This window comes from Zalophus californianus, chromosome 13 (assembly GCF_009762305.2).
Source record: "Zalophus californianus isolate mZalCal1 chromosome 13, mZalCal1.pri.v2, whole genome shotgun sequence".
NCBI lineage: Eukaryota > Metazoa > Chordata > Mammalia > Carnivora > Otariidae > Zalophus > Zalophus californianus.
In genome coordinates this window covers 41947021-41969681 of record NC_045607.1, presented here as the reverse complement: position 1 = coordinate 41969681, position 22661 = coordinate 41947021, and the positions used below count along the sequence as shown (strand labels likewise).

At 35.9% G+C, this 22661-nt stretch overlaps 1 protein-coding gene and 1 pseudogene across 3 annotated transcripts in view; both read right to left on the bottom strand.

The window, feature by feature from the left end:
• LINGO2 (leucine rich repeat and Ig domain containing 2) overlaps nt 1-22661 on the bottom strand; it is a 1255110-nt gene that overhangs the window by 675131 nt on the left and 557318 nt on the right. The window lies entirely within an intron of this gene.
• The window catches only part of LOC113934132, a 29401-nt pseudogene continuing 7069 nt past the window's right edge, over nt 330-22661 (bottom strand).

The following is a 22661-nucleotide window of genomic DNA, read 5'->3' as shown; positions in this document are numbered from 1 at the left end:
AAGCCTGAATAGGTGGTAAACATCAGAAAAACATTGCAAACAAAAGGTCATTTATACAGCTTACACTCATTGTACGTTCTCCTCTGAGAACTAAAACATCCTGGCTCTGAGTATTCTCACGTGGGAAAAGAGAACTCAGATGGACTTATACATCAATAAGTGAACACACATGCTTGGGGAGAGACAGAACTAATACACTGCATCAAAAAAAGAGCACAATCATTCTGGCTTATTTTTAAAAAGATGGTTTCTAGACTCAGTGCAAAATAGAAGGGGTCTGGGAGCTTGCCGGGAACACAGCAGAGAAGCTGGGCTGCAAGGAGGACAGCTCAGGTCTGCTTGCCAGTTCCGTGGTGGAGATTAGCCCAGTGGCCAGGTGCACGATGTAGATACAAGCCCCTCCAGTCTTCATCCTCTTCCAGATGGTGGAGCCTCTGGCTGCCCTGTCTGTGGCCTCCACGAGGGCATAATTACATCCCTGGCCATCCTAGAATTCATTCAGCAAAATATTCAGTCTCTCTTCATAAATTCAGGCTTCAGGGAATTCTACCTTGGTCTGTGTCTACACGGTGGTGTAGATGATGGAGTTATAACAAAATCAGCAATCTTCAAGCTCTCATCCTAAAAGGATCAAGAGCAAAATTTGTCCCCAGTAGTCCCATCCTTTTATGAATAGGACCCTTCCATTAAAACTCAGGGACAGCTTGTCAAGCAGTTAAGTTTTTCAACAAATCATTGTCAGATACGTTGGTATATTAAGTGTTGTTACTTCTGTTATACAGAAATTGCACAGCAGGCTTATTCAAAGTTGCTATGAATTTTTGTTCTTCCTTGGAAAAGATGGTAGCAGGATCTCTGCAGCAAAGCTCATAAGTACCTTTGTTTTGTAGGCCTGCCTGGCATTCACCCATGAGCCCCTTAACCTTGGCCTCTCCCAAGAGCTCCTCCATCTCCTTCTGCCTCTGGGGCAATGAGACTGCTTTATCACAAAGACAGTTGAATATTTCACCTAAGTGATTCCTGGATTGTTTATTTATGTCTTAGAACACATTGCTTATGTGTTGAAGTATAATCTATATCTAATACCGAAGAGTATTATTAATTGCATAAAAACATACCATCAGTGAATTCATTAGTATTACACACTTAGACTACTGGTGTTTTAAATGCTTTGCATTGTGTAAAAATCTCCCATCATCTGTTTGAAAATATTTTAATCAAATTAGAAAAAAAATCGGTTGGTGTTTTTGTATGAATGGGGGACAAGTTTTTGTTTTTTCACTATTTTGAATAGTGAAATATGCAATGTTTTCTCAGAAGTAAATTAGATTTGGGTAATGAAGGAAACCTCTTGTTTAAGCCATTTTCTGTAAAGAACTTTATTAATCTTTTTCCTTTTTGTCTGACAGGCCACAATTAGATTGTCTATTGTTTATTTTATGATTAGTCCCAAATGCATTTGCTTTGATTAATTACAAAAAGGCATATTTAACTGGGCCATTAAAATAAGACTAAGTGATTTACAGATAGGGATAATTTCAGCAATTAAGCCCAGGATTATCTCTGAGGTTCCTGGTAGCCAAAATAACAAGGGAAACTTGTATGTGTTAGCTAAGTTTTATGGTCCAGTGAATTGAAGAGTACCAGCATTGGGCTGGAACAAATTTCTTTCCTGGCATAGTGTATTATACTCATTCATAATAAATCAGATTAACACAAAATATTTTGAAATGTCCAAATGTTTACAGCTATGAAGTATCATTAGAATCTATTATAAAGAGCTACCCTCAATTCCACTATACCCCTGCTGTTAAAAAAAGATGGTCATTCAATGAGAAGAATGTCATTATTGTTTAGTTTTCCAAGAAAACGCTATGGAATGCAGAATCAGCTTATAGTTTAAAGGTGATTAATTTCAGCACAGCGGATTTCTTCAAAACACATAACAGAAATAATGACTTACGGGGCTTTTTCTCTGTTTGCCTGTGTTTCTCCCGGTAATGAGGACAGAGTCAGCAAGGCATGAGACTACTTTTGATTTCACCATTTTGATATGGCAATATTGCAATCAAGACAAGTTATCATTTACATTGTTTCATCGTTAATATGTTTATGTCAATGAATCCACAACATATAGTAAAGATGCAATACTATTTTCCTCTGGAGCTAAAAAAAGCAACGTGTTTATGATTTTGAAAGTGTCATAAGCACTATTAGAATGAGCACCAGCAGCCTCCAATACTTCAGTCACATGGATGTCACTGAAGCACGATAAAAACCGTGTCGCAGAAGGCCAGTCTGAATTACTAAATAGAGTCAGCAAAGAGTGTTTCTTGAGAGACAAGAGTTTGACTCCGTTTAACAGTATACAGTAGGTCAAAGTGGGCTGCAAAACAAAGAGCTGTCTAGTGCGGTTCTCTAGGGAAGTGGATTTAATGACCTAAATAATAATAAGCAGTAATTAGCATAGTAGCTATTTGTGGATAAATACATGCTTTTGAAGTGCTTAAGGGTACTAGAGCTGCCTGTTCACTTAACTAGTTTAAAGATATCCTCCCCAAGTCTTGTTTATACCACTAATTTACACTCTGTAGGTAACAAGGAAGAATTTTATAGATAAAGATAAGGATCTCAGGCCACATAGTTCACACAGTGGATCCTCAATCCATGGATTACCATAATGGAAATAGCAAAAAAAAAAAAAAAAATGTTTAAAGAACAAAAAATAAGGATGAATCATTTTGGCTCTAAAGTAGAACATGTTTGTTCCCTGCAGACAGATCCCTTGGAGCCTACTGAGCTTTGTGGAAAAGGAGATTATAAATAGTATTGTCCATGACACACCCAGCAGGGCATTACTGACTACATTTTATTGATATGGGCATGAAAGCACCTGAGATGGTGTGGCAGGGGCACTTTCGTGTTTTTCCTACTGCACTGAACGACCTTTACAGCGGGGCTCAGAAAGTTGGCAGAGTAGAAAGCCAAGGTTTGCCGTACAATCATGTTTTCCGGCAAAAACACAATGTGAAAAGATACCCAAAGAGATATTGCCCTGTGTGTCCTACATGATCAAACTCTTCATATTTAAGCTGACTCCCAGAAGAGAGAGATGTCTCAACCCAATAAGTAGCCGGGTGCCCACAAATCCTGAGATCCTAGACATTCTGACCGAGTTGATTTACTTCTGTGATCTCTTGATGGAAAATGTGTTGATTCACATGAATGGCCTGCTGATGGGCCTGGAGGAGGGGAGAGTGTCAGGGTGAATAGGGCCTAATGTGTTTGCTCAGTGTTGCTCAATCCGAACGTGCAGCACAGTTAGCATCTGATTATGGTGTTCCCTTGCTTCTCTTTTTGGAAGTCACTCCTCAGAAAAACTGTGAAAGAGAAAACTAACAGACAGAAGTATCTATGGAAAACCCAAGTCCTCATAGATGCACATTCCAACTTTACACATAAATCTATCAAGTCTGCTTTGTCTAATCTATAACACATCAGAAGCAGCCAAATTTTAGAACCTAGAATGTTTTATATAAGGCTAGTGGAAAAGGGCATATTGAGAGTAGCAAAGAATAAGGGGGGTGCCTGGTTGGCTCAGTCGTTAGAATACAAGATTCTTGATCTCGGGCGTCATGAGTTCGAGCCCCATGTTGGGTGTAGAGATTACTTTAAAAAAATAAAATAATAACGAAATAAAAAAAGCAGCAAAGAATAACAGCTGACAGTGTAGAAAGAGACAAATAAGGTATAAAACTCAGCTAGAAGGACTTCAAAGGCAAAACATTTTTCTCAGTTCACATTCTCGAGAAACCAATTCCAAAGTAAGGATTCAAGTGCAAATAACTTATTGAGAAGTTTTTTGAGGGGAGGAGAATGAGCAAGGGCATGAATAAGTAAAACAAAAAGTGTAAGAAACCAAGCAAAGGTGCAATTTCAGGCAAAATGTCAGCTTTAGCCTTACCCCTCATGAAGCTATGCAGAATATATTACCCCTCAGAGTTTGTCCTATCTAAAGTTCAGTAACCTCCGCTTTTGTGTTCCTTTGTTGGCTATTTATTGGTGTAGGGCCATAGGGGGTGAGCTGTGGAAGGAGGAAGTATCCTGTGTTCCAGGAGTCCAAAGGGAAAACAATTCAAATATGCAAACTATTCACGGCATAGCACATAGGAGCAGGAGGATGGGACCATAGGCACCAATAAAAGGGATCTAAGGGACTCTGGTTAGACCATCAACTACATCCATCTCTGCATGCCTGAAACATTTATTGTCCCTACCAATCTTTTAGGTCAAGAAGTTATCAGTTATCACACAGAGGTCTATGTGCAATAAAGTCATTTAGGTTCATACCGAGGAGCCTGAGTTAATTTCAGTGCTCATCCCTACTTTGAGGGTCTAACAAAGTGGGTACAGTAGAAAGACCATAGGATTTAGGAATTATAGGTTCTAGTCCTATCTCCGTTGCCACTGGATACCTATATTATCTTGGTGTGTGTCCTCAGTTTACCTTGCTGATATGAATGGCTTCTTTATACCCCAATTCAATCAACCCCATACATCTCCCTCCAAAATCCCACAATGAAGTGTCAAAAATAAGACAGTATCTAAAAGACCCAGAATCTGGCAAACAAGAAATAATAAATAAATGTTAGCTAAAAACAAAATCTTGAATGGATTTAGCCAATATTACATTTGGCTGTTAATGACAAGGAACCTGAAGGGGTAGAGTCACTTACCAAGAGCCTAATGTACATTCAGGCACAATATAATATGTTTTCATTACATTTCTGAGATTATCCATAAATATATCAAGTTGTAAACTTATAATATAGTCATTTTTTTCTAATAGTTTAACCATGTATACATTAAAGTGAGTGATTGTTCTTTCAATTGCCTGTATATTTAAAATGTGTCCGTACTTAGAGGTTATAATTTTATAAAGAGTAAATAAATCCAGTAAAAGCAAACTTATAAATACTTTAGGTTTAGTTTATTTATTTATTTATTTATTTATTTATTTATTTTGGGATTCTAGGGAGTTGTATGGCAAAAATAAATAAAAGTCTTCCTTTTCTAATGTATTTGTCTGTATTTTCAGAAAGATCCATATTTAGATTTTTGAAGGCAATCCTGTATCTGCATACAGACTGCTGAAATGACAATTTTAAAACAACAAACTCTAATCCTTGGTGACTGTACATCTGTGTCACAAAACAATTGCATAATCTGGCATGATTAAAAGGTTTGCTGATCAGAGTTCCACAGCTGACAGCCAAATATGGCAAAGTATGATCTAGTTTTCTGCTTCATAAATGCAAATAAAGACAAGCACATATACCAGAGAAACTAGTTATTCTTACACAATTGAGGTCCAGCACAATTTCACATGAAGAAATTATCCAGTAGCAAACAATTCCTTTGAAAACAAAGCTAGACACTGGAGTTTTCTGACTCACACCATTAAGTCAAAGTTTCCAATTTTATAAATATGTGATTAAAATGAAAATACAGGATACCAAAAAAGAATACAGGATACCATGTTTTGCATAACCTGTAAAAAGATTTTAAACACTATCTGCTCTACAGCAAGCTCACAGTGAAAGTCTAATGCAATTAGAGAAAATGATGACTGGTATTTTAAGTAACCATTCAATAATATAAAGACATTTGCAAGCTGGTGGATATTCTACAAAAAGAATTAAATGTCTTTGTCTTTGTTTTGTCTCTATAGTATCTAACCTCGTTAGTTGCAGTTGGCAGTTGGCACTCAATCAGTATTTTTAGTTGAATGAATAAAAGTTGTCTGAATGGATAAATACATAAATGTGAAATAATTGTCAAAAATATCTAAGAATCATAGTCACTTCTGCACTGATGTCTACAAAATACTAGAAATTACAACCGCATTAATATAAATAACCCACTGGACCAAGGAGGAAATATACTCTAGCATGTCAATTATTTCTTAAGGATACAATTCATAATGCCACATGTGAAGTGCCTGATGATAAATTTTGCATTCTTTTCCACGGCTGTCTTCTTTGGGAAAAATAAAAAAGCAAAACACACGAAGGATGGAATTCTGGTATCACAAGATTGGCTTCACAAACCCAGATATTTCTTTACTTGGGGCAGATATGCTGGTAATTTTGAGCCAGACTCAGATAATACAGGACAATGTTATTTGAATTTGTTCTTTGGCAGAATTTCTGGTGTTTTTGATGTGCCCTAGCAATGTTCCCAACAGCAAAGCTGAAAAGTCCTGCTCTATACAATTTTATTGAAATACTGAGTGTAACAGAGACTGTTTAGAATCACCCACACCTAGCAAGGCTTTGGGTTTGAATTCTTTCTTCTATTTTCTTCACTTGCCCTTTTATGATTTTTTTAAAAAGATTTTATTTATTTATTTGAGAGACAGAGTGCTCAAGTGGGGGGAGGGGCAGAGGGAGAGGGAGAAGCTGACTCCCTGTTGAGCACAGAGCCCAAGGCGGGGCTCCATTCCAGGACCCTGAGATCATGACCTGAGCTGAAGACAGACGCTTATATGACTGAAACACCCAGGCACCCCCTTCCCTTTTACTCTTTTTAATGTTTTTTTTTTTTTTTTCCATTGAATTTCATCTCTTTGAGTCTTCATCTCAACACTTACATTTCTGAGTATTAAACCATGGAAGTTCTGTATGGCCTCTTCCAATATGACTTTCTATATATAACTAACTAAATTCCAAGTGGCAGAATAGCCTATTTAACAAAGTGATATTCAAATTCATTCTGGTCACTACAAAGCTCAATCATTCAAAACATATGGTCAAGCATTATAGTATCAGGCAAGAGTAAGAAACCAAACACCAAAAAGGAGGGCATCAAAGATATAAAATGCCTACATAATCTTCAAATACAAAAGTACCCTCTAGGGGTGCCTGGGTGGCTCAGTAGGTTAAGCGTCTGCCTTCTGGTTAGGTGGTGTTCTAGGGGTCCTGGGATTGAGCCCTGAGTAGGCTCCCTGCTCTGCAGGGAGTCTGCTTCTCCCTCCACCCCTCCCCTTGCTTGTGTTCTGTCTTTCTCTCTCTCAAATAAATAAATAAATACCCTGTAAAGTAACTGCACTCTAACAACCGTGTTTCTTGTGAGTTAGGGAAGCCTGATCTTTGTTCTTTATAGGCACTCCAGTTCAATTTAGATTATCTTTCAGGAAGATGAATCTCCTGAAGAAGGTCAAAATGACATTTTATTTTAAATTAAGATTAGAAACAATGACATTTTACATTCCTAATCATGTGTTTTTCAATAGTTAATTATAAAGGACACCATGGTTTTAACATTTAGCTTATTTTCAAAAGATTAAAAAGGGCAGGAAGCATTTTTATTTAACAATGGTAGCACTTAGAAGCAAACAATTTCTTCTGAAATCTAGTATCAGTGACTATTGTACTTCTGCTACAAAGTTAATCTGGAGTGAGCATCCATAGAGAAATATTTCTTTGAAACAAGCATCTCTAAAACGCTTGAATGCATCTAGCTTGTATACTATATACAGTGTGTGTGTGTATATATATATATATATATATATATATATATATATATATATATATTCAAAACATATGGCCAGGCTATATATATATATATATATATATATATATATATATATATCTTTCATATTTACAATTTTAGTGAACCAATGGTTGTATGTATATACAAAGAATCCTAATATGCACGACTGAGAGGAAAAGTATCACTTGTTGTAATATTAAGTATCACTTAAGCATTTTAAATGTGCCAGACACTGCGCTGTACTTTTTAAAACATGTAGGTAATCACTATTTTTGTCCCCATTTTATATATGAGGGGACTGAGATACAGATACGCTAAATAAATCATGGAATTAAGCACCCAAACTGAGGAATGTCTGAATCCAAAGCCATGTTCTTGGCCACTGAGTTTGCACCTATACAATAGGATAGACACACCTGTCAGTTAAGATGTTGAAACATAGCTACTTTAAACTGAGATGAGCTGTAAGTACAAAATGCATACTGGATTTCAAGAATTAGTATGAAAAAAATCTAGTAAATAATTTTCATAGTGATTACATAGTGAAATGATAGTATTTTGGCTATACTGGTTTAAAAAAAAATATAGTATTAAATTTGCTTTGACCTGCTTTTTTTTTTTTTCTTTCCGGTGGGGTTATTAGAAATTTTAAATTATATGCAGGGTTCTCGTCTGTGGCTTCACTATATTTCTGTTGGAACGTGCTGCATTAAACTCCATAGGCTCCATTTTTCTTTGACAACTTAGGGAGGGACTCAGAACTGTTAACCCCCTGCTTAGTGGATCTTTGCCTCTTACTCTTTTTTTTTCTCTTTCATGGCAGAATTTACTTCCTGCCTTTTCATGTAGTTATTTATATTATGTTGTATATCTACTTCTAAAACATACAGTCCTGGAAGTCAAGGCTCTGAGTTTTTGTCCTGAGATACCAAGCAACAAAGGAAGAGAGCTTTCAGGTGAATAGCAACCTCTGAGGCTTGGTAGCTGGGCCAGCCTCTCTCTCCCTACAGGCTGTCCTTTCATCACCTGGAATGGAGCCTGGAACACCCTCCTCAGGAGCGCTCAGGGGTGCACAAACTACAGGCTATGGCCAAATCCAACCCACTACCTCTTTTTGTAAATAAAATTTTATTGGTACACAGTCACATCCATTCATGTATGTATTGCTGAGTAGTTGCTCCAGAGACCTGTAGCCCTCAAATTTGCTACCTGGAATTTATAGAAAACATTTGCCAATCCTGAAGTAGCTGAGGCCACCATTTAGAGCTCATTCCTTCCTTCTGCTTCTTATGTCTCAGGGAACAATTACACTAGGGTGACATTATAATCTGATGAAATAACCAACCTTTTAAAGCTATTAACAGCACCAATTTGTTTCACATTGCATTTCAAGGATGCTTACATTTTAATAATCACTTCTAGATTAAGAATCCAGGAATTATTCTACTGGATATTTGTAGTTATTCTCTACTAAGATACTAGGGATGAGAAAAAACTTTGATATGTCTTCTATTGACACCAGCCGAGGCTTCGGGATTTCAGGATTTTGAGTTTTATAATGGACATGTGCAAAGCAGCAGCTATGACAACACAACGGTCATTGTGGAGAAAATGAAGGATGCTTACTTTCTGGGGAGTGAGCTTTTTAAAGCTACTTTACTATAGAATAAAGGGTGAAGAAATCAATACAGATATCATACCATTATTAATGTGGTCTGTCAATACAAGGCTATTTTTCATCTTTTATTTTATCCTGCACCAGTGGATCATTCGAAAGTCATTGATAGTGAGGGAAATTCTCATTTTATTAAAGGGTATTTGTTTGTCGTGAAATAATCAATTGACCTCAATTTTCCTAGATGTGGAAGATCAGGTAAAATTAAAGTTATTATTAAACAAGGCATACTTTGCACCAAAGCTAGCATGGAAGGACAAAGAAAAATTTACCCTTTACTGATGCTTTGGCAACTAACTCTCATCAGTGTTTCAAATATCCTTTTCACAGCAAACACCTCTGTTACAGTACTGTGCATACACTTACATACAATTGAGTCATAAAATAAGTAAACAGGATAGGAGCATTATAGAAATCTTCAATGATTTTTATCAAATTTTGCAACAAATCATTTTGTTCTGAGAAGGGTTTTTACAAAAGAACAATATATGAATTGGGATATTTCACATAAATGTATTTATACTCCATTATCAGGAGCTTCTTATTTGCTCCAATGGAGAACTGGAACACGTTTAGGGGAAATCAATTTTAAAAATCCAGTAAAGAATATTATTTTGGAATATTCAAAGGAAATGTAAAGTGAAACCCTCTGTCCTGGTAAATAAAACAGAGATTTATTTATTTTGAGATTCAAAGGAACTATGTTATCAAATAATGGTTCTCAAAGTTGGATAAGCACAAAATGACCCATTTGTGTGCAAAAAGGAAAACACTGATCTTCTGTTTGAGAAACAAGAAAATTATTAAGCTTTACTAATCTTGAAACACTGATTGATAGTGATACCTTCATTCAGTCCTGCACTGTTCTTTACCAGACAAGTCATCATGAAGGAAAAATGAGGGCTGTATAATGTGGAGGGATTAACAGTTGCACCTTCATTCATGCATTCGCTTTCTCCTACTGTAATACACTGGAGTTTATATGTATTTTGTAAATACATTTGTTTTCTTAGTCTGAGTATCTACAGGGTCCACAGTGCATTCTCAGTTGCAAATGATATAAATAGAACTGAAACTACCTTGAGTAAACGGGTAGACTTCATTTGCTCATTAACCAGGAAGTTTAAGGCTAGAACTGGCTTGAGTCTAATGTATGCCCGGAGAGTCTTACTCTCTATGTTCTCCCATACTGTAGACAAACTTTCTTTGCATGACCAGAAAGATGCTCACTGGCTAATCAGCCCTGTACCTGACAGCTACCAATTCTAAAGAAAAAGAAACCAAAAGGTTCCCACCTTCCACTATCAAATCTAATGGAAGGAAGCTTAATGACCCTAATTTGGTCAAAACACTAGTGCTGTCTATGAACTTCAGAATATATAAAAATAAAGCATCTCAGGGTTGCCTAAGTGGGTGGCTCAGTCGTTAAGCTTCTGCCTTGGGCTCAAGTCATGATCCCAAGGTCCTGGGATGAGCTCCAGTCGGGCTCCCTGCTCAGCAGGGAGTCTGCTTCTCTCTCCTCCCTGCTTGTGCTCTTTCTCTGGCTATCTCTGTCTCTCTCTCTCAAATAAATAAAATCTTAAAAATAAAACAAAACAAGACAAAAAACATCTCAGTAGCATTGCAGGAGGTATGTCAAAAATTGTGTTGTAAAAAAATTCCAAATGAAGATGTTTTGCATATATTTACCTAGTAAGTAATCTAAGCTCTAAACACACACAAAATTAGGAATTTGGGCATTGGGATTTACATATGCAAACTATTGAAGTAATATTGTTCTAATTGCACTTTTTAATAGAATTCTGTAGAAAGATAGGAAAAACTAGTACCAGCTTTCAGATATTCTCATGAGTTCTATGAATTGATTGGGGATATTCTAACATGGGCACTGTTTCGTGAAATTATTTTTTAAGATAATTTATTTAGAACACACTGACATGGATTTTATATAACGTCTATCCTAATTATGAATCTTCAATTAAAATTATTTTTCCTTTCTGCAATAAACAGAAAAAAACTGAAGAGTTGGAACTTAAAATATATTTTAGAAAATCTCTATAGTCCCTTCCAATTCTTAACATTCCATGAGAAGATTGTTCCATAATATTTTCCCCTCTTTTGCCTCCCATAATCCTGGTGAGACTTTAAAGATTTAGTGTTTCAGACTAGTTGCATTTCCAAGTTCTTTCTTCTAATGTAGAGTAATGAAATGCTTCCCAGGCTAAAATTTTCAACCAGTAAATACAAATCACTTTCTCTCTTTCCAAAACTGATTTTTGAAATATTTCATTAGATAAATCTCCTGGAGGGCCTTCACTGCATGCATTTACACAGGTATTATGTGAGTAAACAGCAGAAGATTCCACTTTTTGTAATACATGAATTGAGAGCTAGGTTTGTTAAGGTTTAATAGCTTCTTCTGGATCATGTGAATGTCCAATACTTCGTTAAGCTGCTCCTGAAATATGAAAAATGTTAAGCCAGTAAATCCTAAGACTTATCATTGCAAGCCAAAAAAAAAAAAAAGTGCTTCTTTTATTTTTTATTTATTTTTTTATTTTCTTGCTTTTTCTTGTATCTATATGAGGTGATGATGGATGTTAACTAAACTCATAGAGGTAATCATTTCCCAACACATGGAAGTCAAACACATTATGCTTTACCCCTTAAACATATAAATGAGGTATGTCAATTATATCTTAATAAAATTGGAGAAAAAAAGATCTAGTACTATTGTTGGGGGGGCCGGCTTTTTTCAAAATGAAACAACTATCAAGTTTGTTCAACATTCTCTAAGCTAAAACAAACTGTATCATTTTAACTAGAGAGAAGCACTTCTCACAGACAGCTTTTCTTCCAAACCACAGATGCAGTCAAGATTTCATTTAAATCATTTCTTGCATTAAAAAATGGAAGAAATTATAATAACTTAGGTGGTTAATAGGCATATTCAGTTTATAAGCATTGCTATTTAGCTCACATGCACATTCATTTCTTTTAAAAAGTGGGGACGTATTTTTTTTTCTCAGCAGTTTCTTTTTTGGGTGAATTTTGGTAAGGCATTTGGGCAGAGATATGTTCTTAAAATAGTTACATTTAGCTATGAGGTTATTTCAAAATTCAATACAATCACATATGTTTATAAACTCAAAACATTATTTTTTAAATTTTTATGAAATGTAAAACATGTAAAATACTCATGCAAAGACAATATTTCAAAATCCAGATGGATTAAAAAGCTATTTTTTTTACAAAATTATAAATATATTAAATGGAAGTAAAAGAGAATGTTTATTTTAGAACCTCTGGTTGGGAATGTTCTTTTCAGAAAGAATGCAAAAACACAGAATCATTAAAGACTGACATATTGATAATAATGTGGTGGGGGAAATTATACCTCAAACATTATTCCAAGATATGCAATAACTGGAGAAAATTTTCAGCTCAACAAACAAGTAAATTAATATATAAAGAGTTCATATGAATCAATAAAAAAAAATCCTTAAGACTTCCCATTTGAAAAAAATGTATAAAGGTAGGCAATTCATGAAAGCAGAAGTTCAAATGACCAACAAATATTTGAGAACTTATTGCATCTTCTTTTAAGTTAGGAAAATTCTAACAAAAACAATGCAGTGCCATTTTCACATTAGATTGAAATGATAAGACAGATGGTACATAGTGCTGGAGAGGGTGTTAAGATAATAAACAGTCTCATACACTGATTATGTTGAGTTTAACTTGGGACAGCCTTTGGAGAGCAATACAATCTGTCAAAATATCAGATGTACATGCTTCCAACCAATTAGTTTTTCTTGTGGAGATTTATCTTAAAAAATACTTGTACACATGTGACATAGTTTAAATTAGGGAAAGAAAACCTGAGAAAATTCTATAAGTCATTCAGTATGGGAGTAACTAGATAAAAGTATGGCATGTCCACCCTGGACAATATGCAGCACCATTTAAATGATTAATATATGTCTATCTGACTTGACATGGAAAGATGTATTTTGATATATTATTACATGAAAATAGCAACAGGTAGAACAATATATTATAAAATAATTATCTTTAATTTTTTGGATTTATTTATTTATTTGAGAGAGCACGGGTACACACAAGTTGGGTGAGAGACAGACAGAGAGGGAGAAGGAGAGAATATCAAGCAGACTCCCTGCTGAGCACAGAGCCCCACCCAGGGCTTGATCTCAGGACCCTGACACCTGAGATCATGACCTGAGTTGAAATCAAGAGCAGGTCATTTAACTGACTGAGCTACCCAGGCTCCCCTAAAATAATTATCTTTATTAAATTAATCAAAAAAAACAACCACTCCTATAACTATTCTAGATTATTTTTTAAATGTCTGGAAGGAAGTGCAGTAATGTCTTAATAGTAACTATGCCTAAGGTGGGAAAGAGTCAAGTAGAGAAGAAACTTTCATTTAAATTACATGATTTTGCAATAGTTTGAATTTTTTTTTACTTTTAAAAAATTATTTTATTTATTTTATTTTTTTAAAGATTTTATTTATTTATTTGAGAGAGAGAGAGAGCATGCACAAGCAGGGGGAGGGCCAGAGGGAGGGGGAGGGTCAGAGGGAGAAGCAGGCTCCGAGCTGATCAGAGAGCCCAACACAGGGCTTGATCCCAGGAACCTGAAATCATGACCTGAGCTGAAGGCAGACGCTTAACCAACTGAGTCACCCAGGCATCTTGCAATAGTTTGAATTTTAAACAAGTATGTTTTAGTTTTGAAATAAAAGACAGTATTTACAAAGTTTTTAAAATAATAGTAAAATTCACTGCTAGTTATAGTCACATATGCTTTTAAAATATAAACAGACAAGAATAAATGAAGCCATAAATAAAGGCAAGAATATGGCTGTATCAGGTGAATATTCTCAATGCAAAACTAGTCCTCTTTGTTCTGAAATGTTCTGAAATAAAGGCAATTTATTTCATTTTTCCAATTATCATAGCCACATATAAAATTGTAGGAAATAGGTAGAGGGTGATAAAGCTGTTTGTATGAACTCTAAAATGGGTAAGTCAATTAATCATTTCCCCAAATCTTGAACAATTTTTAACCTTTTCACAGGTGGCAGACCTCCAACATTATTTTCAGCCTTTCCATTCTAAGGTTGCAAAATAATATTAAGATAAACATACATAGTCCCCATTACACATCAAAAATCAGACAGTGAGTAAATGTTTGAGAGAAGGATATTCTCACAAAACTACTTTAGGCATCTGTTATGATGCCTACTGCAGATCGCACATAACAAGAGTAAATTCTTACATTGTAAGGTGTGATTAAGGGTTCTTTGAGAAAAGACTCTATTCCTCCCCCCCAAAAATTACCAGATGAAGGTCAAAATAGCTTTAAAAAGGACAAAACTGTTTATTTTAAATTAGAGCTACACACAAATACAGTAGAGGCAACATTAAATTTCCACTAAAATACAATCTGTTGAAACATGTACATCTATTTCTGTATTCACATCAGTATCTATCTATATCTATGCCTATCTAGATAAATATCATGTATTATATAATATTTTATATCTATCTATCTAATGAGTTTTCTATTGCTGTTGTAACGGAGTACCACAAATTTAGTGGCTTAAACATCACAAACTTATTACAAAGTTCTGCCGGTTGGAAGTCTTTACCTCACAGGGATAAAATTAAAGTGTTGACAGGGCTGTGTTCCTTTCTGATAGCTCTAGAGAAGAATCTGTTTCTTTGCCTTTTGAGTTTCTAGAGGTCACTTACATTCCTTAGCTTGTGGATCTCTTCCTCTTTCTCCAAAGCCAGCCATATTCCAATTTCTGTGCTCCTTCTTCAGTCCTCACACTTATCTCTGACTGCAAGTGTGGACAGCCTTAGCCCATCTGTGGTGGAATGGGAGGGCACTGAATGGACGACGGGTGGGAAAATAGGAGGAACCAGCCTACACAAGGCAGGAAGGCAGGGAACTGAGTAGAAAGATCAGCTTTACCAAAGGCACACAGTACTGCCTAAAACAGGTACTGTTTGTCAGTCAGAATGGCATATAAAAGCCTATTTCAAGGAGGGCAATTATTTTTTTAAAATCAGGATCTGCACACGTGTCTGGTAAAGGGTCAGATAGAAGATATTTTAGGTTTTGTGGGCCAGATCATCTCTGTTGGACCTGCTTAGCGCTGCCAGTTAAGCCTGCATGCAGCCATAGACAAGAAGTAAATGGATGGGTACGGTGGAGCTCTGGTGGACACACTGGACACTTACGTTACTCAAATTTGAATTCCATATCATTTTTACATGTCAAAATTTTATTAGCTTTTAAATTTATTTTTCACTTTTTATAAATATAAAAAAATTATTCTGAGCTCATGTGCCATTCAAAAAGAGCCAGTGGGCCAGATTTGGCTTTAGTTTGCTGATGCCTGGACCAGGTCACTTATAATGAATGGAAATGCTTCTCTTAGCCATTATTTCAGATTTCTATGGTATGGGCAAAAAGACTGCATGGATATCTTGAAAGCCTGTATGTCTTGATGGCTATTCCATTCTGTAACACGTTGTATCAGAAGCTATTTGTCTTTTGGATGGATACAATATCAATAATGAAATCAGTTTTTTTTAATTTTTTAAAGATTTTATTTATTTATTTGACAGAGAGAGCACAAGTAGGAGGAGCGGAAGACAGAGGGAGAGGGATAAGCAGGCTCCCCGCCAAGCAGGGAGCCTGACATGGTGTTCGATCCCCCCGACTCCAGGATCATGACCTGAGCCAAAGTAGACATGTAACCAACTGAGCTACCCAGGCGCCCCATGAAATCAGTTTTTAATCACAGATTAGAGAAATTAAAGCCAATATTTATGTTTTCTCAGTAGAATAAATATGTCCTGATTATGGAAGTCTAAATCAAGAACTCTTTATTTAATTAGTGAAAGTTATCGTTAATGACAAATGCTAAAAGGTATAATTTCTTGAATTTCTAAAGTTCTTTTTAAAAGAATTTCCTTACAGTGGAAGAACATAAAAAAATCTGCCTGTGGTGCTTCTGTACAAGGGAAATAGGTAAGTTCTTTTCACCTTATTCCAACAATACCCCCGCCTCCAGTATTTGTCAAAGAGGAGGTCATGAGTGAATGGAAATCTGATGAATATCTATGAATTCAGGTGAGCTGCTAAAAGGTGACTTGCAAATGAAATATGTAAGCTTTAAAAAGGCAGCCGGATTTCATTTGTTATGTGGGCAGAGACATGTATCAGTGAAATCACTGTTAATGTAAATTAATTTGCACCTCAAGTCTGTCAGGCTGGTTGAAATCAAGATATGATAGAAATATATAGGACATAGAAAAGGCCTTCGCCAATGAAAGTGATTTGCTTCTCCCATTATGATGTTAGTCTAATTACCTTCCTGGGCACGTATTTTAATGGTGAAGTCAGGGCTTTAACTCAACTGGAATGAACCCTACCTTCAGCTTCAAGAAGAGCAGACACAAAAGGACTGAGCTATTTTGCTTCCTGTGGTAGGGGTTACAGAGGATTCTACCAGCCTCCAACCCTACAGGCTCCTCACATAGTTTATTCAACATTGACCAAGCATGACTTCAAGTGATATCAATCAGAACTCTGCCTTTCATCTTTTTTTTGTGTGGCAGAAGAGAAATTACAGGTGGATATTTTAATTCTTTCTGTATTCTTCATGGGGCAAACCCATCTGCCAGGTGGTGGAAGGCAGAAAAGAAGAAAGATGAAGTGCCAAGAGGAATTCAGGGATGCTCACCCCTAGAACATCTCAATAATTTGATTTGGCTACTTCTTAGAATTGCCATGGGTAATTTAATGCCATGTACACTGTTGCATTCACTTAGTATTTTAAAGATCATTTAACTGCTGCATCTCAATCTCATGAGAAACCAGGATCTAAAGGACCCAGCTAAGACCTCTTAATCTCTATGCACTTGTGATAAACAGATCTCAACCTCATAATTCAAAGTATCTGTTCAGTGTAGCAAAAAAGGGCTGTATTGTAAGCTACAAGAGAGGAGCAACCCTGTCTGTCTTCATAATCATTAGATCTCTACTGGCCTGCACACTTCCTGACACCTTGAGGTACTCAAGAAATAGTTACTGAATAACAATATATCATTGATTCCATCCTATACAGAAACTATTAATAAATTTTTAACAAATTCCCACATTAAAAAGGTGAAGTACTCTAACAGGTGATTTATAAAAGACATACAAGTGGCTAATAAATAAAAACATAAAAATAAAAATAAATTGACAAACGTCATTGTGTTTTGCTCCTCAGGTTGGTATTTTGAAAACATGGGAATTACCAAGTATTGGTGAGGTTTTAAGAAAACAGACATTCTTTGGGCACTTTTTGGAAGCATAAATTGTTATAACTTTTCTGGAGGGGAATTTTCCAATGCATCAAAATGAAAATGAAAATGAAAAAAACCTACTTCACTAGCAACATGGATGAATTATGGAAACATGTTGGGCAAAAACAAACAAACAAACAAAAAAACCAAAGGGGAAAAAACCCCACCAAAACCAAAACAAACAAACAAACAAAAAAAAACAAAGAAGGCAAGCAAAAAAGAATGCATACAATTATGACTCCATTCCTGTAAAGTTCAAAACAGGTGAAACTAATCTATGGTCTTAAGTATCGGGCTACAAGTTGCATTTGGGGAGGGGGATGACAAATTGAGAGGGGTTGTGAGAGGGCCTACTGGAGAGTTAGTAATGCTCTGCTTCTTGATTAGGTTGTGCTTACATGGTATGTTCAATTTGTGAAAGTTCATCAAGCTCTATACTCATGATTTTTGCATTTTTTCTATGTGTATGTTGTATCTCAATAAAAGTTTATTAAAAAAAAAAAAGCTCAAAGATTTCTCCACAATTGGCAAAAACAAATAGTGCACATAAAACTACAGTCTTGTACTTCCCTAAATATATGTTTCTAATAAGGCAATAATAAGCAAGGTTGTGTAGTTGTGCATACAGATGTACATACACACTCATATGCAATCTTTTCTGGATAGGATCCACTCAATGTCGGTCCCTTTGGCCTCGAGCTATATCTGACCCACATCAGCTGTTATCAGAACAGATTGAAGTGATGTGTCTCAAGGTGACAGAAGATGGTTGAGGTCATCACTTTACAAAGGCCCTTAAGTAATCAGCCACCAGAACTGCCACAGTGCATTACTGAAATTGCAAGGCATCTTTGCACATCATGGGTACGAAAAGCACCCAGAAGTGAAATCCTTCTGGCCATAAACATCCCTTGCACATATAGATATGTAGCCCTCTGTCCCAATTATTGGCCCTAAATGAAAACAGACAGAACTAGAAACAAATGCATCACTTTTATTGGCGTGGACACTGTGCAATCCTCTGAATTGGACAGTCCACCAGTCTGTCATCAGGTCCAGAAACAAAGACTAGAACTAAGGATCAAATCACCTCTGCTTACATGAATATTTTTTTTCTAAATCAGTGGAGTTTTTGGAGATTTGTTAACTATATAGGTTTTGAACTTCTCATATATATATATATTTAAAGATTTTATTTATTTATTTATTTGACAGAGTGAGAAAGCACAAGCAGGGGGAGCAGTAGAGGGAGAGGGAGAAGCAGGCTCCCCGCTGAGTAGGGAGCCCGATGTGGGACTTGATCGAAGGACCCTGAGATCATGACCTGAGCGGAAGACAGATGCTTAACCATCTGAGCCACCCAGGCGCCCTGAACTTCTTATATTTTTAAAGTTTCCTCTTTCAAAATCAGATCCAAAAACTACTTTCATCATTTAATTATGAACACAAACTAGGCCACTTCTGACACATATAGATTTTTTTTTCTAAAAATGTGAAAATTGTCCACATAAGAGACACTTTTCATTCACTATGTCTGGGAACATGCTATTTATGAACCTCCTACTTTTTGTTTTAATAGTGTATTAGCTATGGCACGAATATTAAGTGAAAAGTGAGTCCCTGCAATTATGAAAGAGAGTTACAGAATTTCACTAATAACATAGTAAAGTGTACGTTTTACATTTCTGCTGAAGACAGAAATAAAGAGTGGTAGGTTCAAATAAGAGCATCCGAATTTTATACAAAATTTTATACAAAATGGTAATAGCATACAAAGGCTCTGCCTCTGTATCTTCATATTTTTCTCCTTTTCTCACCAGTTTATTCTAATGTATATTTCTAATTATATTTATAATCCAGAAGTTACTCATACATGTTCTCACCAATAAAGTTCCTCCCTCTATTTTGACCCTGTAAGGACAAACCCATCCCGGTTTTCATCTTTATATTTTTTTCACTTCCATAATTACAACCTTACATAAAACTTTGATTAGGACAAGGACTGTAATTTTAATAGGCCATTGTATTTCATATTAACTAAGGTTGAGTGAGACAAAAATCTATTCACCCCTTTCCCTCTTATATTCTTTCAATTGCTTCTTGCATTGTGTTCTTTCACAAGTGGAAAAAAAATGTATGGTACAACACACTCAATAAGATTTCTCTAATGATGAAATTGAGGTATTGAAGTTAAAGCCTTTCCCAAGTAAACAGGATGATCTTCGAGTTAATGAAGCTTCCAGATGGGTGTTAGTGGCAATCTAATATAGTAGCATAAGAACTCAGATTTTGATATCAGATAAAACTGGCCTTAAATCCTACAGCAACCATTTCAGTGACTTTGGGCAAGTTAGCCATTTCCAAACTGACTGGGCTAAAACAGAACTCTTCTTCTCCCATTCCCAATCTGGTGTTCCTCTAGTTTTCCACATGTCAATTAGAGAGAGGTGGGCATGCCACCCATCCAGTAATCAAGCCAAAAATCTGAGTTATCCTTGATTTTTCTACCCTTCATCATATATTAAATCATGAGCATCTCCAAATATGTCTTCCCTTTCTACCATCACCTTCTGCACCATTGGAAGAACTTCCTAACTTCCCCTCATACAATTCATTCCACACATGGCATCACAGTGTTCTTTTTAAACTTTAAATCAAGTCATTTACTCCCCTCCTTATAACCTTCTAATGACGCCCCATCACAAGCTGAATATTCAAATCCCTTAAGCAGGCTTACAAAGCTCTCTATGATCTCACCCTACTTTATATCTTCAGTTTTCACCTATAACGTTCTCTTCCTTACCCATTATGATCCAGTCACATTGGCTCCATCTATAATATGCTTCTTTTTGTCTCTCAGCTCACATCTTAAATGTCACCTTTTCCTTGACCCCTCTAAAGGAGACACCAAGTTACTCAAAATCATATCACCCTACATTACTTTTTCCTGTTTTATTCACCTCTATACTTTCTGTACCTGGCACATAAAATATATCCCTTAGGTATCTTCTGTGTTTAGCACAGTGCCTGTGGTGAAGTGAGACTTCATAAATGATAGTAGCTATTGGTGTTGTTTTTCTTAAAATAGGGACTATAATGACTTCTAGTTAAGCAGTAATATCTCTTCTAACTGTAAGATGTTCAGATTTTCTATTTTCAGTGGAAAATATTAAAACATAGCACTTTTATATAAATGGTCAGTGAATGAATGACTGCATTTTAAGCAAATCTATTGCCGATGTTTGTAAAAGACCTTTATTCTTTCTTTTCTTTATAATCCTGAGATTCTAAAGACTTCCAGATGTGACTTTCCTATGCAGCAGAAGGAAGCTAAAAAAGATAAATTGGGAAGATTTATGAAAATAAAGAGGTAGGTTGGGGAGTCAAAGAGACCTAGATTCACACTTGGTTTCTACCACTTCCTAGTCAGCCTCCGACAACCATTATGCACACAGAACCTTAATTTCCTCCTAACACTTCTTTACAGACTTACTGAGAAGGAAAATAAGATACTGAATGTAATTCACCTAGCATGATGGTTTGGCATGTGACTGATGTTCAAGTCATAATACTTTCTCTCCATGTGTGTCACTGAGGAACAGCCCTGGGAGCCGCGTTTGGACCTCTGTCTTTTCATTTATTTCTTCACCTTGTCCCTGAGGGTGCCAGTGTGGTCATACTATCTGTTAGATATTTTCTCATAGATCCATTTTATTGGTGCTATTTGCAAATATACACCTTTGACACTTAATTTGAAGATACAAAGCCAAAATGAATAATAAAATAAATAACTGTCTTCAAGGAGCTAGCTAATCATTAAAAAGCAAAACAAACAAAACAAAAAACAAGGTGTTGTTAGTAGTTTGGTTTTTTGAACAAAAAAATGCATTTGTTTCTACAAACTGCAACGAAAACTGGAAAACAGAATACTGCCTAGAATCCTGAGGAATCTGAACTTGAATTATTGCTATGGTCCATTAAACTCACTCTCAAAACTTTAACATGTTTCTGCTTCAGAGAGCCATCCATGTACAGGCATATAACCACACTATTACAATGCCCAAAGAGCAAATTGCTTGACTCAGCTGCAGCAATGGTCTTTCCACTGAGAAAGTTTGCAGAGTTTCAACAGCCCTAAGTGTAGCATTCTCCTAAGTGAGGTAAATGCTCTCTTTGCATTGTTTTCTTCCCAGGTGATTCCAGCTGCAAGGTAGATGACTAGGACTCAAATGCTGGAAAATAAAGGAAAGTAAACTGTGTCATTTCTCTAAGTTTTAATCAAAATGTGTTCATCAGAGGCAGAATTAAAATAATAGTCCAAACAATAATTTGAAAAAGCACTGTTTTCCCAGCTACTCCTGTTCAGCAACTGAGGCTCCATTATCCCCTTTCCTCCTTTCAATTTGAAGCATTTTTATGCTTCAGATCTTCTTGAGCATATCATCACTCAGATCTAATGCATAAGACACAGGAATTTATATTGAAAATGATGTGCACAACAACTCGTAGTTCCTAGAGGACCTAAGGAAGTTGTTGCAGTTTGTAACGTAGCATCAATCAACTTTTAACGCAGGGACCAAAGTTTTCTATTCTTTTTTTCTCCCCCCTCCACCAACTTTATTGAGGAATAATTGATAAATATAATAGTATCTATTTAATGGGCACAACGTAAAAAAATGTGCACAACGTGATGATTTGCTATGCATATACACTGTGGAATGGTGACCAAGATCAAGATAATTAACACATCCATCACCTCACCCTTTTTCTGTGTGTGGTGAGAAAGCTTAACATCAACTTTCAGCAAGTTTCAAATATAAAACACAGTATTATTAACCACAGTCACCATGGTGTATATTAGATGCTCAGAACTTACTCTTCTTATAACTGAAAGCTTGTGTCCTTTGACTTTTGTCTCCTCTCCCCACAAAGTTTTCTTGATAGGCTAATACTCAGCAGGGAGAACAGAGACATAAGTGATGTATATAGCCAATTCTAGGTAATTTTTTAATAAATATAAGACCTACTGGAATGTAAAT